Consider the following 13,705-nt stretch of genomic DNA (forward strand, 5'->3'; position numbering starts at 1 on the left):
AAAACCTCCCTAAAATGGCGAAGGAAATAGTCACCCAAGTCCAAGAAACCCAGAGAGTCCCAAATAGGATAAACCCAAGGCAAAACACCCCAAGACCATACTAATCAAATTAACAAAGATCAAACACAAAGAACAAATATTAAAAGCAGCAAGGGAAAAACAACAAATAACACTCAAGGGGATTCCCATAAGGATGACAGCTGATCTTTCAATAGAAACTCTTCAGGCCAGAAGGGAATGGCAGTACATACTTAAAATGATGAAAGAGAAAAACCTACAGCCCAGATTACCGTACCCAGCAAGGATCTCATTCAAATATGAAAGGAGAAATCAAAAGCTTTACAGACAAGCTAAAGCTCCAATAAATGCTAAAGGATCTTCTCCAGACAGGAAACACAGAAAGGTGTATGAACTCGAACCCAAAACAACAAAGTAAATGGCAAAGGGATCATACTTATCAATAATAACCTTCAATGTAAATGATTTGAATGCCCCAACCAAAAGACAAAGACTGGCTGAATGGATACAAAAACAAGACCCCTATATATGTTGTCTACAAGAGACCCACCTGGAAACAAGAGACACATACAGACTGAAAGTGAAGGGCTGGAAAAAGATATCCACGCAAATAGAGACCAAAAGAAAGCATAAGTAGCAATACTCATATCAGATAAAATAGACTTTAAAATAAAGGCTGTGAAAAGAGACAAAGAAGAACACTACATAATGATCAAAGGATCAATCCAAGAAGAAGATATAACAATTATAAATATATATGCACCCAACATAGGAAAACCACAATATGTAAGACAAATGCTAACAAGTATGAAAGGGGAAATTAACGATAACACAATAATAGTGGGAGACTTTAACACCCCACTCACGCCTATGGATAGATCAACTAAACAGAAAATTAACAAGGAAACACAACTTTAAATGATACAATAGACCAGTTAGAACTAATTGATATCTACAAGACATTTCACCCCAAAACAATGAATTTCACCTTTTTCTCAAGTGCAAATGGAACCTTCTCCAGGATAGATCACATCCTGGGCCCTAAATCTAGCTTTGGTAAATTAAAAAAAATAGAAATCATTCCAAGCATCTTTTCTGACCACAATGCAGTAAGATTAGATGTCAATTACAGGAGGAAATCTATTAAAAATTCCAACATCCGGAGGCTGAACAACATGCTGCTGAATAATGAACAAATCACAGAAGAAATTAAATAATGCATAGAAACGAATGAAAATGAAAACACAACAACCCCAAACCTATGGGACACTGTAAAAGCCGTGCTAAGGGGAAGGTTCATAGCAGTACAGGCATACCTCAAGAAACAAGAAAAAAGTCAAATAACCTAACCCACTCCAGTGTTCTTGCCTGGAGAATCCCAGGGATGGCGGGGCCTGGTGGGCTGCCGTCTATGGGGTCGCACAGAGTCGGACACAACTGAAGCGACTTAGCAGCAGCAGCAGCACACCCAAAGCAACTAGAAAAGGAAGAAATGAAGAACCCCAGGGTTAGTAGAAGGAAAAAAATCTTAAAAATTAGGGCAGAAATAAATGCAAAAGAAACAAAAGAGACCATAGCAAAAATCAACAAAGCTAAAAGGTGGTTCTTTGAGAAGATAAATAAAATTGACAAACCATTAGACAGACTCATCAAGAAACAAAGGGAGAAAAATCAAATCAACAAAATTAGAAATGAAAGTGGAGAAATCACAACAGACAAAACAGAAATACAAAGAATCGTAAGAGACTACCAGCAGCAACTATATGCCAATAAAATGGAAAACTTGGAAGAAATGGACAAAGTATAACTTTCCAAAACTGAACCAGGAAGAAACAGAAAATCTTAACAGACCTATCCCAAGCATGGAAATTGAAACTGTAATCAGAAATCTTCCAGCAAACAAATGCCCAGGACCAGATGGCTTCACAGCTGAATTCTACCAAAAATTTAGAGAAGAGCTAACACCTATCCCACTCAAACTCTTCCAGAAAATTGCAGAGGAATGTAAACTTCCAAACTCATTCTATGAGGCCACCATCACCCTAATAGCAAAACAAGACAGATATGCCACCAAAAAAGAAAACTATAGGCCAATATCACTAATGAACATAGATGTAAACATCCTTAACAAAATTCTAGCAGACAGAATTCAACAACATATTAAGAAGATCATACATCATGACCAAGTGGGCTCTATCTCAGGGATGCAAGGATACTTCAATATCTACAAATCAATTAACATAATACACCACATTAGCAAATTGAAAGATAAAAACCATATGATTATCTCAATAGATGCAGAGAAAGCCTTTGACAAAATTCAACATCCGTTTAAGATAAAAACCCTCCAGAAAGCAGGAATAGAAGGAACAACCTCAACATAATAAAAGCTGTATATGACAAACCCACAGCAAACATTATCCTCAATGGTGAAAAATTGAAAGCATTTCTCCTAAAGTCAGAAATAAGACAAGGGTGCCCACTTTCACCACTACTATTCAACATAGTTTTGGAAGTTTTGGCCACAGCAATCAGAGTAGAAAAAGAAATAAAAGGAATTCAGATTGGAAAATAAGAAGTAAAACTCTCACTGTTTGCAGATAATATGATACTCTACATAGAAAACCCTAAAGACTCCACCAGAAAATTACTAGAGCTAATCAATGAATATAGTAAAGTTGCAGGATATAAAATTAACACACAGAAGTCCCTTGCATTCCTATACACTAACAATGAGAAAACAGAAAGAGAAAGTAAAAAACAATTCCATTCACCATTGCAACAAAAAGAATAAAATACTTAGGAATATATCTACCTAAAGAAACAAAAGACCTATATATAGAAAACTATAAAACACTGGTGAAAGAAATCAAAGATGACACAAATAGATGGAGAAATATACCATGTTCACAGATTGGAAGAATCAATATAGTGAAAATGAGTATACTATCCAATGCAATCTATAGATTGAATGCAATCCCTATCAAGCTACCAACAGTATTTTTCACAGAGCTAGAACAAATAATTTCACAATTTGTATGGAAATACAGAAAACCTCGAATAGCCAAAGCAATCTTGAGAAAGAAGAATGGAACTGGAGGAATCAACCTGCCTGACTTCAGGCTCTACTACAAAGCTACAGTCATCAAGACAGTATGGTCCTGGCACAAAGACAGAAATATAGATCAATGGAACAAAATAGAAAGCCCAGAGATAAACCCATGCACCTAAGGACACCTTATCTAAGTCAAAAGAGGCAAGAATATACAATGGAGAAAAGACAATCTCTTTTAACAAGTGATGCTGGGAAAACTGGTCAACCACTTGTAAAAGAATGAAACTAGAACACTTTCTAACACCATACACAAAAATAAACTCAAAATGGATTAAAGATCTAAACGTAAGACCAGAAACTATAAAACTCCTAAAGGAAAACATAGGCAAAACACTCTCCGACATAAATCACAGCAGGATCCTCTATGACCCACCTCCCAGAAATTTGGAAATAAAAACAAAAATAAACAAATGGGACCTAATTAAACTTAAACGCTTTTGCACAATGAAGGAAATTATAAGCAAGGTGAAAAGACAGCCTTCAGAATGGGAGAAAATAATAGCAAACAAAACAACTGACAAAGAATTAATCTAAAAAATATACAAGCAACTCCTGCAGCTCAATTCCAGAAAAATAAATCACCCAATCAAAAAATGGGCCAAAGAACTAAACAGACATTTCTCCAAAGAAGACATACAGATGGCTAACAAACACATGAAAAGATGCTCAACATCACTCATTATTAGAGAAATGCAAATCAAAACCACAATGAGGTACCATTTCACGCCAGTCAGAATGGCTGCGATCCAAAAGTCTACAAGCAATAAATGCTGGAGAGGGTGTGGAGAAAAGGGAACCCTCCGGAATGCAAACTAGTACAGCCCCTATGGAAAACAGTGTGGAGATTCCTTAAAAACTGGAAATAGAACTGCCTTATGACCCAGCAATCCCACTGCTGGGCATACACACCGAGGAAACCAGAATTGAAAGAGACACATGTACCCCAAAGCAACCTAGATGTCCATCAGCAGACTAATGGATAACAAAGCTTTGGTACATATACACAATGGAGCCGTATACACATATACTCAGCCATTAAAAAGAATACATTTGAATCAGTTCTAATGAGGTGGATGAAACTGAAGCCTATTATACAGAGTGAAGTAAGCCAGAAAGAAAAACACCAATACAGTATACTAAAGCATATATATGGAATTTAGAAAGATGGTAATAATAACCCTTTATGTGAGACAGCAAAAGAGACACAGATGTATAGAACAGTCTTTTGGACTCTGTGGGAGAGGGCTAGGGTGGGATGATTTGGGAGAATGGCATTGGAACACGTATGTTATCATATGTGAAATGAATTGCCAGTCCAGGTTCAATGCATGAGACAGGGTGCTCGGGGCTGGTGCACTGGAATGACCCAGAAGGATGGGATGGGGAGGGAGGTGGGAGAGAAATTCAGGATGGGGAATACATGTACACCCGTGGCAGATCCATGTCAATATATGGCAAAACTGCTACAATATTGTTAAGTAATTAGCCTCCAATTAAAATAAATAAATTTATATTAAGAAAACCAAGTAAAATCCAGCAAAAATAATAATAATGTACTTTAAGGACAAGAGCCAAACAAAAATGTACAGATTACTACTGGTAAAGATATAAAACTACTGTAATGCCTACCTTTTGGGGGACTCTTTTCCCCCTCTCAGTGTCTATGCTGAGGGCTTTGTACTTTCCTTCTCTTTAATAAATCCTTATCAGTTGCTAATGTGAGTGAGTGAGTATTCATGAAGTTCATTCTTTGGCTCAGCTAACAAGAACTTGGATTCCAGTTTTACAATTTTCTTTTCCTCTGTTGTCCCCTTCTCCTCCTGCCTTCTATCTTTCTCAGCATCCAGTGTCTTTTTCAATGAGTCAGCTCTTCTCCTCAGGTGGCCAAAGTATGGGAGCTTCAGCTTTAGCATCAGTTCTTCCAATGAATATGCAGTGTTGATTTCCTTTAGTATGGACTGGTTCAATCTCCTTGCAGGCCAAGGGACTCTCAAGAGTCTTCTCCAACACCACAGATTCAGTCCATAATGCCCATTATATTTCTTGTCCAGAGCACCTCCCAGTGGTGCAGTTCATGAAATGCCCTTCAGGGCAAAATGCAAGTGTCCAAGGACACCCACTACAATGTGAGTGTTGCCCTCCCAATATTGCACCTTCATACTGTATTGCAATTAATAGTTCACTTGTCTTTATCCTTCACTAGAACCAAAGCTTCATGAGGGCAAGATCATGCTTGTCTTGTTTACTACTGTCTCAATACTGATCAAAGTGCTTCATAGATATAGAAACTCAATGAATATATTGAGTAAATGACCTTGACAACAAAACACAACCAGATCAGATCTGTTTGTAATGTTTATTCTAGTCATTTGAGGACAGTTTATTTACTTGGATCCCGGTTTCTGGTGCAAAGCCTCTAGTCATGTCCTCTGTCCCATTGCTTTTCTCAAATGGATGTCTTTATCAATTCTACTTTTTTGAGAATGAACTTTAACTATCTTCCTTCAGACATGTGTTGACTAAAAATATGCATAACGTGAGGGTTGTGAGTTAAGTTTTATTTGGGGGCAAAATGAGGGCTGCAGCCCAAGAGACATCACCTTAGATAGGTCTGAGAGACTTCTCTAAAGAAGTAGTACGGGAAGGTCAATATGTAAGATTTTGGTGAAGGGAAGTTCAATGCCATCAATTGAAGGGGAAGAGGAAGTTCAATGTCTCCTTTACAAAATGTTTTCTGCTAGTCATGAACAGCTGATGTCACATGAAGGGATTTAGCGATTTTCTAGATATGAAAAGATGCAAGGATAGGGATTATGAAGTCAGTTCCTGAAACTATCTCATTATCTTAAGACGTTTCCCACCAGTTTCCCTGGAGCACAGACTGCCTCACTCTCCACCCTAACTATTCTCAGGCAGTGCTGAAGGTCAGCCGCTGCAGCAGTCACTGGCAACTGCTTTTTCAGTCACTGGCAACTGCTCTTGGCAAGTTCCACTTTGTAGTCGACTCATGTGTTTTCTTCGATGTCATCTTCCTGCACCAGCCTACTTTTTCCATCTGTGCCTCACAGGTTCTTAGTTACCTTGATTCTTAATCTTGGCCTCTCCAGATAGAAAGAGACTCGTGAAAGTGATACAGAGGCAGTTTGAAAACTGTTGATAGAAACTGAGAGAGTTCTAACACTGCAGGACAGCATCTCCTAAAGCACTCTCAGGAGATTTCCAGGCCTGCTTCTCTGTTGGGTTGAGGAATGGCTGGGGTTTGACTGGGACACAGGGAACAAGGTGGGTGGTGTAGTGCGCTGAAAAGAGCACTCAGCAAACCAGGAGATATGTGAATAATTACTATATACAAAGCACTGAGCTAGACACGGTGGAGCTGTTAATATGACAGAAACCAAGATTCTTGTAGATGATATCCATTTGGAGATATACATTCATGAAAATGTAATCTTCAGCACAAGGCAGAATGTGGGAAAGACTGAATAAACATCCAAAGAAAGAATTAGGAGTTAAAGGAGAAAAATAATCCTGGACAGGGGTATTCCAGAGAAGAATCATGTAGGAGGTGGGGCTACAACTTTTCTTAAAAGGATGGCTTTAAATAGACTGACTTCCAGATGTCTTTCCAATTCATCCTTTCCATTCAAGACCACATTGTTGAGTCACTGGTCATTATTGCTTAAATTTTCTTTCTTTAAATTGTACAGAAGAATTCTCATTAAAAAATTCAGACAGAATATAATAGCAAAATATGAAATGACACATAAGCATATAAATACTGAAGGCTTTAATAATTAAAACAAGATTATATTATACTGTTTTGCAACTTGTTTTTGCCTTGAAAAATATTACTTGACGATTTTTTAATTAATTAGTTTTATTGTTGGCTGCACTAGGTCTTCATTGCTGAGTGCAGGCCTTCTCTAGTTGTGGTGAGTGGCGGCTACTCTTCTTGGCCATGCTCAGGCTTGTCACTACGGTGGGTTCTCTGGTTGCAAAACAGAGGCTCTAGGGTACTCTGGATTTGGTAGTTGAGGTGCATGGGCTTAGGTGCCCCAAGGCACGTGGAGTCATCCCAGACTGGGGATCAGACCCATGCCCCCTGCATTGCAGACGAATTCTTAACCACTAGACCACCAGGGAAGAACAAATAATTTTTTTGTATAACAAGATATACAGCTCATTCTTTGTCTTCCCTTTTTGCTTAGAATTTGATGAAAGGCTATTCCATTGACTTCTGGCCTCTTCCTGTACATTCTTTTCCCAGTTGCTGTCAGTAATATTTTAATGAAATGTTACTTCTTTGTTTTGAGTCTTTCACTAGCACTTGTGTTAGTTAAAATCTTTTGATGGAAAGAAATAGATGGCAAAACTCCAACTGGTTTAAGAAATAAATAGAATTGTATTGGTTCTATGTATTGGTTCATTACTGAAGATCCCAAGGTAGGGGGGCTTCAGATAAGTCTCGACCTGCAGGTTCAGTACAGTCATCAGGAGTCTGGATTCTTTCTCTCACTGCAATCTGTGTGCCATGTGTCAGTTTTATTCCAAGCCTGTCTTCCCTCCTGGCCACAGTGTGCCCTTTACAGATGCCTCAGCATTATCAATAATGCTTTTGGACCTCATTCTGTTTGGAAAATCTCTAGAACTATCTTCAAATGGAGACTAGGGGCTGATGGGAAATGAAGAAGCTATGCTAACGAAGCAGTCACACATTTACACTAAAGTATTTTGTTGTTTTGAAGTACAGATTACCGTTGACCCTTGAGGACTCCCCTGGTGGCTCAGCTGGTAAAGAATCTGCCTGCCATGCAAGAGACATGGGTTTGATCCCTGGGTTGGGAAGATCCTCTGGAGAAGGGCATGGCAATCCAGTCCTGTATTTTTGCCTGGAGAACTCCATGGACAGAGGAGCCTGGAGGGCTACAGTCCATTTGGTCACAAAGAGTTGGACCCAACTCAGCAACTAACACTTTCTTGAGTAACATGGTTTGAACATGTGTGAGTTCACTTATATGTGGCTTTTTTTTTTCTCAGTTATAAATAGTACACTACTGTACAATCCTCAATACTACACGATCCTCAGGAAAACACTAAAAGTCATTGAATGAGTTAGTACATAAATAGGTATCATTTTAAAAATGTATTTATTTATTTATTTGGTTGAGTGGGTTCTCAGTTGTGGCATACAGGCTTAGTTGCCCCAGGACATGTGGGATCTCAGTTCCCTGACAAGGGATTGAACCCATGTCCCTTGCATAGCAATGCAGATTCTTAACCACTGGACCATCAGGGAAGTCCCAAATAGTTATCATTTGTGAGTGTAAGGTAAAAAAATGGATTTAACCGTCATAAAAATTTACCTACCCATTTTTAAGAGATAGTTATTTCCCTTAGTTTGCAGCTGAGGAAACTGAAGCTCAGAGAGGCTGGATCATTTCCTTTGGGTCACACAGCTAGACTGACAGAATCGGGCGCTTCTCTCTTCCGCTTGCTCTCTCTCTCAAGTCGGAGTTGTTCAGTTCTGATAAATGGTAGACATAAAGTTTCAGCATCGAGCATGATGTCTTGCTGCATTGCTTTAACTGCCTAATGGAAAAATGAACTGCTCAATCTACCTCACGAGTTTCCAGGATTAAGAGATAATGTCTGTGACTGTGCTCTCAAACACAGAGGTATGTAACACCATGTAAATATAAGATATTATTTTATAATTTTCTCTGTATTAATAGCTTCAGCTTCATAATTAGCTTAGGATGAATGCTTTAAGGAAGTTTAATATTTTTATAGGTTTGAAATGCATTTATAGAGCAGGGCTGTAGCCCCAAAGGGAAGGGAGGCAGCCTAATTTTATGGCCAGTGTACAGGGCCGAGACCAAGGAGCCTTGCAAGGCATCTTCGTTTTACTCTTAGTTCTCATTAGCTGAATTCAAATTCCAGTGGTGAAAGTACACAATTCTTCAGCTGCATAGAGACTGTCTCTGTAAAAGGAAAAAACAAATCTATAAATGTAATCATCTCTCCCTTGTCAGCTAATGTAACACAGTAGTAACTCTAAAATGGTTTTCTTTAGGTGCTTTTGTGGGATTTATTCCTCCTGGGATAGATTGGGATATGAGCAACATTTTGTTTCAATAGAGACCTTCTGGAGCTTTTAACCAGTTACAAAGGGTGTCTCTCTAAGCCTGGACACAGTCCTGCAATAGAAATAACACAGGCTTTTAAGTCTTGAAAGAAAGGAAAAGAGAAGACCAGCTGCAAATTGTCATTTCATCATCTTGTGGGGCAAATATTATATATCTGGGAAAAAGATTTTTTAAAAGTATGTAATTTAGGAGTATCTAAAGGTGTTTTGGAAAATCCCATGGACAGAGGAGCCTGTTAAGCTGCAATCCATGGGGTCGCTAAGAGTCGGACACGACTGAGTGACTTCACTTTCACTTTTCACTTTCATGCATTGGAGAAAGAAATGGCAACCCACTCCAGTGTTCTTGCCTGGAGAATCCCAGGGACGGGGGAGCCTGGTGGGCTTCCATCTATGGGGTCGCACAGAGTCGGACACGACTGAAGTGACTTAGCATAGCATAGCATAGCAAAGGTGTTTTGTTAGGTCAGCTGTGTACCGGGAATTTAAAAGGAACAGCCTATAGACCTTTAAATGCTCCCCAGATATGGCAAGCTTAATCTATTGCAAATTATACTTCCCACTCCTTGACCTGGGAGAAAGGCTTTCTGTCTTGCTTTCAGTATTTAAAATCTGAAATAATATAGACCCAGCTACCTAGGGGTCTGCTTCTTGGCCTGGTGCTTTGTCAGCCCAATTGAGATGGGCAGGCTGGAAAGCAGCAAGTTCCCCAGCGTAACTCATGGGAGCGAGAGGTAGCGTTTTCTGCGTTTTTTCCAGAGGCTGGCTGGAGATATACTTGCCTTGAGTTTCCGCCAAGACACATCACTAAATAAGAGGGAGGTAAAATAAGGATAAGATTTAACTGCTTCTTTCCAGGGAAGCTTGGAGACGGTCTTACTTCCTTTTTTAAAGTTGGAGGCAATTTTATTTGTTTGGGCAAATCTTATGGGAAATGAATAAGTATCAAATGACATGCTTCAGTAGGCTGAAAATAGATCCCAGTACATGATTTCTTTTTTATTTATCAGCCATATGTATTTATTCCAGGTTTCCTTTTCACAGCCTCCCAGATTGGGAGAATCAGCGATAGTAATAGCTGGCAGGCACAGATCTTTTTTAGTTTGTTTGTTTGGGAGGTTACCTCCCAAATTTTTATTTTGAAAAATTTCAAACCTGCAGAATAGTTGAAAGCATAATGTGAACATTTTGCACATTTGCTTTCCCTCTCTCTTTTTTTTGGCCTAAAGTTGAAAAGTTAGGTTCATGTAGAATCATGAGAGTTCATCTCTAACTACTTTAGTATATATTTTCTTAGAACAAAAACACCCTATCATGGTCATATCCAAGAAATTTAGCATTGGTATGATGGTATATTGTAACATACAGTCCATAGGCAAATTTCCGCCAATTGTCCCAATAATGTCCTTTATGGCTATTTTTTGTTGTTGAATTCAAAGTCCAAAAAAGGATCCCATATTATATTTCATTGTCTTGTCTCTTTGGTCTCCATTCACTTAGTACAGTTCCCCTTGCCTAATTTGTTAATTGTGCTATCAATATTTTTTGAAGATTCCAAGACAGATGCCCAGTAGAAAGTCCCACAATTTGGATGTACCTGATAAAGCCCCACCAACAGTACTGTGTATGTGTGTATGTATATACACACGTGTATATGTATGTATATATGTGTGCATACTCAGTAATTAAGCATGTCTGACTTTTTGTGACCCCATGGACTGTAGCCCACCAGGCTTCTCCATGGGATTTCCCAAGCAAGAATACTAGAGTGGATTGCCATTTCATATATATATATATATATACACACATACACACGTAGTCAGACAATAAATTTCAAGACTTACTTCTTTTCTGTGTGGTTATGTCATCAAGTTGATGTACAGTTAGGCTCATTTGTTTCTGCTAATATTTAATTTTAGAATTTGCTTTTTGTAAATCCTTTTTAATTTAAATTTAATTTTTGAATATGTAAAACACTTACTTGGCTCAAAAGACAAAACTGTATTAAAAAATCTACTCAGAGAAGTCTTTATTTCTATTTCTATCTTTTTCCAAATTTCTACTTACCATTTCTCAGTAGTTTTTTCATTAATTTCTGGTTTATTCTTCCTATATTTCACTTTACAAAAGTAAGCAAATAAATTATATACGAATATATATGTATATATGAATTTTGTTATTGTGCAGTTGATAGGTCATGTTTGACTCTTCGCAATCCCATGAACTGCAGCATGCCAGGCTTTCCTGTCCTTCACCATCTCCAAGAATTTTCTCAAACTCATGTTGATTGAGTCGGTGATGTCATCCAACCATCTCATCCTCTGTCATCCCCTTTTCCTCCTGCCTTCAATCTTTCCCAGCATCAAAGTCATTTCCAATGAGTCAGCTCTTTACATCAGGTGGCCAAAGTATTGGAGCTTTAGCATCGATATCAGTTTTTCCAGTGAATATTCAAGGTTGATTTATTTGGATTGACTAGTTTGATCTCTCTGTTGTCCAAGGGACGCTCCAATCTTCTCCAGCACCACAGTTTGAAAATATCAGTTTTTCATCACTCAGCCTTCTTTATGGTAAAACTCTCACATCTGTACGTTACTACTGAAAAAAAATCATAGCTTTGACTATATGGACCTTTGTTGGCAAAGTGATGTCTTTGGTTTTTAATATGCTGCCTAGGTCTGTCATAGCTTTTACTCCAAGGAGCAAACATCTTTTAATTTCATATATACGCATAGATATGGGCTTCCCTGGTAGCTCAGCTGGTAAAGAATCTGCCTGCAATGCAGGAAACCCTGGTTCCATTCTTGGCTGGGAAGATCCCCTGGAGAAAGGATAGGCTACCCACTCCAGTTTTCGTGGGCTTCCCTGGTGGCTTAGCTGGTAAAAATATGCCTGCAATTCAGGAGACCTGGGTTTGATCCCTGAGTTGGGAAGATGTCCTGGAGGAGGGAATGGCAATCCACTCCAGTATTCTCGCCTGGATATTCCCATTAACAGAGAAACCTCGTGGGCTATTGTCCGTAGGGTTGCAAAGCGTTGGACATGACTGAGTGACTAAGCACACAGCGCACGTAGCACATATGCGTGAGTATATACGAGTGTCTCTATACGTGTGTGTGTGCTATACTATGCTGTGTTTAGTTGCTCAGTCGTGTCCGACTCTTTGTGACCCCATGGGCTGTAGCCAGCCAGACTCCTCTGACCACGGGGATTGTCCAGGCAAGAATACTGGAGTGGGTTGCCATGCCCTCCTCTAGGGAATCTTCCCAACCCAGGGATCAAACTGAGGTCTTCCATATTGCAGGCAGATTCTTTACCATCTGAGCCACCAGGGAAACCCATGTGTGTGTGTAGATACATATATTTCTGGTTTTCTGTCTTATGGTAAAGGTTTTATATATATAATATCCTTTTCCTCTGCTTTTTCATTTAATATATCATAGGAATCTCTCCATATTAGTTCGTAGATGTACTTCTTACTCTGTTCACAACTGCATGGTGTCTGTTGTGTTAGTCAGCCTTCTCTGGTGGCACATTTAAATTTTTTCAACACTTTGCTATCAAAGCCTTGACAAGTAACCTGGTGCTTACTCGTACTCTACTTGTAGAGCTGTACTTATAGGCGTAACAGTGGACTAAAAGGTAAAATACACAAGAGGTTTTGTTACATATTGCAAATTCCTCTCCATATGGTTGTATCATTCTGCACCTCTGTAGTGTGTGAGCATGTGTGACATAGATATTAACACTTGCTTTATCTTACGGAATCCTAACAACAATATTTTCAGGAAGATTATTTTATTCCCCTCATTTTATGCTTAGGAGAGTAAGGCTCAGAGATCATCACAAATGCCTCCAGTTTCACATGGCTAGCAAGTGGCACAGCCAGGATTTGAACCCAGACTCAAGCAACTGACCACTTCACTCTATGCTTTGCCTGCATTAAGCGGCATGAATCATGTTTTGGTATCCTGATAAAATTCAGAAGAAACCATTTATTTCTAGAAATGAAGTTCCTGAAAATATCAAGGAAAACTAGAGAGTCAAGGGAATTTACCATCTCAAGGAATGTTGGAGAAGTAAGAGAACAGTCCTCATGCTCAGCCTGTTTCTTAAGGAGGTGAGTGTTCAATCAGTTCCTAGGTTGAAGCCAAAAATTCTGATCTAGTGAGTGAAGCTTAAAGAAAAGAAGCTTTAGAAAGGCCTTTTTGTGGAAACAAGGCAAGAGGGTACAGGGAACCACATGTAGTTCTGAGACAGAAGGTGTTGGTGGGAGGAAGACAAGCATTAAGGCCACAGATAAACGTTTCAAAATTTTAGGCAGGTTCTCCCAGCAGAGAGTGGGAGAACAAATCAGGAATCTGGAAAGAATCCAAGGACCAGACTTGGATGGTCAGAAAGGATGAAAAGGCGCAAGCTAATAATAA

The sequence above is a fragment of the Bos javanicus genome, chromosome 12 (genome assembly GCF_032452875.1).
Source record: "Bos javanicus breed banteng chromosome 12, ARS-OSU_banteng_1.0, whole genome shotgun sequence".
In the NCBI taxonomy this organism is placed as follows: Eukaryota; Metazoa; Chordata; class Mammalia; order Artiodactyla; family Bovidae; genus Bos; species Bos javanicus.